Consider the following 2999-nt stretch of genomic DNA (forward strand, 5'->3'; position numbering starts at 1 on the left):
CTCTAAATTTATCTGAATGCCTCAAAATCTAAACGAAAGGTCCTACCAATCCAAACATGACATTCTGAAGCTAATAATACTGGTGAAAAATTATCCCCAAATATTGACCAAAGTCAATCATGTGATTCTAAAATCTTTTAAAATAAAAAAGTCATGTAATACTCAATCAACCATCTTAGAACCATGCTACTCACACACAATTCAAAACTACCATAAAGCAACTATGGAAAAGGATAAAATGATCAAAATATACTAAAAATAAAAGATCACAATACAGGTTGTTAGACATATGCATCTAAATTTTACTTTTATATATATATATATATATATAATTGAAGAAGAGGGAGTCCTTCTTCACGGTTAGAACTGCTTGACGCATGGGCTCAACTTAAGAATGTATTGAGTTCTGACAGGCCCTTTGTTAGGGTAAAACTCTCATACAATCAATAAGCTATATGAAATTCTTATATATTTCGGTTGGATTTTTTCTATATTAACTTATAGGTTTGGATGGCCACGCGGATTACCGCTAGCCTTGAAAGATCCTGTAATTGATATCAGAGCCAAGGAACTTTCATGGTTATTATGTAATAGATTTGAACTATTCTATCTTCAAATTAGTTGTGAGGTTGCCTGACACCTTTTCCTCTAAGTAAATAAGATATTTTCATGACCCAACATTAAGGTCATGATGGCACCGACCTCGACCCAGTCTTGTTAGGTAAGCTGAAGAACTCACAAAATAAAGACAAGCAAAATGTAAAATAAAACCCATAAAGGCGAGACATCTAGAATGAAGTCAAGCCATTATATATATATATATATATATATATATATATATATATATATATATATATGTATATATATATGTATATATATATATATGTATATATGTATGTATATATGTATATATAACATCACAGAAATCTGAACAATATACATAAATGCCCAAATAGTGTCATAAGTAGAAAGGTCATCTAATACACAGTTTGGAAGTTAAAAGTACAAAGTCTATCTCTGAACACTAATAAAGACAAGATAAAGAGGGATGGAGGATGGAACATAGCTTCGAACGGGGAGCTTACTAGGTACTCTGAAGATCATCTACCCCCACATAAATCAACTACCATGACTAGTACCCGTACTAGAATCTACAACGAAAGGGAACAATAACAGTGAGTATAGACCACTTGTACTTAGTAGGTATCATAGGCCGACTGAGCAAAGTAGAAAATAAATACAAGTAAAATATACTATGAGCACGTCACTTGCAAAATAAAAAGTTCCCAAATGGTAGCTCATGTTGTCTCTACTAACAGTTATAAGATATAAAGATAATAAAAATGAAAATAACTACACGACAACAACACATAAGTAAAAATACATAAATGAAGTAAATGCAATGCATTGAAATGATGATGTGATAATAATAAATGTAAGTCATTGCATGACTTTTAATATACACCTTTCAAGCCTCAGTGCTTCAAGACAGGATCCATGATGGATTCACTACTCTTATACCTTCTCTTATCTCAAATCACCTCTCCAACCAATATTTATGGACCAAGAATTTTATAAAGTATTTTATTCACCTCACTCAAAAATATTCACGGATCAAGGATTTTATGAAGCGATTCTCAATGGTACCTATTTTTCATGAATATGAATGAATAAGATGAGGATGCATGCTCATAACCAAGTAAATATGATAATAAAGAATCAACAAAATAATGGTATGCTCAAATCTCCTCAATATGATAATATACATAATATAAGCCCTCCCCGGCACCACTAAAGTGAATAATTATGTAAACATCAATAATATCATCTCAAAAATGCTTTTTTCGGGTAGTTTTATCATGATAAAGGTAAGTAATATTTAGAAAGGCCTATAATATCTATTCAAGTCCCCACAAGGGAAACACAACAATATTAATGGTAATCAATGCATAAATGAGGCATACAATGTCAAATAAAGCCTCCACTCAGGCATCACAATAATTATATTCTCCCAAGTCAACAATAATATATAAATAAGCCTCCACATAGGCACATGATAGTAACAAAATTCTGAAATACTTCTCCCTCAACTAAATTTCCTAACTAACAACATGCTTTACAAGAAAGTTACTAACAGCATGCTTTATAAGAAATTTAAATACTCAACCTAATCTGAAGAAAGTAAACCCATAGACTACCTCAAAAGTCCAAAAATCTAAGTCTAGGCCTTCAACGCAAAGCCTTTTCTTCACGAATGGTTTCGATACAAGCTAAAACTATCAAAAACATAATCTATGTGTCAAAAGAAAGCAAATGATACCCATATTAGCTATATTTGAATTGAATCCAAAATTAGTTCAAAATTAATAGGGTAAAATCATAATTTTATTTAAAAACATTTTTCCAAAGTCAAAAGGAGTCTATGTATGAAAATCAAAGTGAAAATGAGTTGAAATTGGTGTTCTGATTGATGAAAAACTACTTTACGAGTTTCCCTAAAAAAATCCTAAATTCTAGTTTGAAAATGAGATTGGAAGGTCTTTTTGAAGATATAATCAATAGAAATTAATGGAAATAAGAGTTTGAAGCTTACCCAAACTTAAATGGTGAAGAAAACCCTAAAAATCACCCCTTTCCTAAGCTCCAAAGTTCAAAAAAGTGAAGATCGCGAGAAATTGAGTATTTATATTATTGCAAACAGTACCTCACTAATACTGCCAACCCTTTTCATTTGTAAGGGTCAATAGTAACCAGGCCAATTAAATAGCCTTTACGATCGTGGTCAATCTCTCATGTTCGTGGAGGACAAGAACCTATCACATTTGCATGGGTTTGATTATTTTTGCAATGAAGAAAAAACTAATCCGGTCCTAAATTATGTTTCGTTATTACAGCCACCACCTTGTGATCACAATGGAGGATTTTATCCTTCTCCGTGTTTGTGAAGACGTAAGCCTGATGCAACAGATATCAACAACTTGGCTACTAAGTTATTCAAA

The sequence above is a fragment of the Capsicum annuum genome, chromosome 4, assembly GCF_002878395.1.
Source record: "Capsicum annuum cultivar UCD-10X-F1 chromosome 4, UCD10Xv1.1, whole genome shotgun sequence".
Classification (NCBI taxonomy): domain Eukaryota; kingdom Viridiplantae; phylum Streptophyta; class Magnoliopsida; order Solanales; family Solanaceae; genus Capsicum; species Capsicum annuum.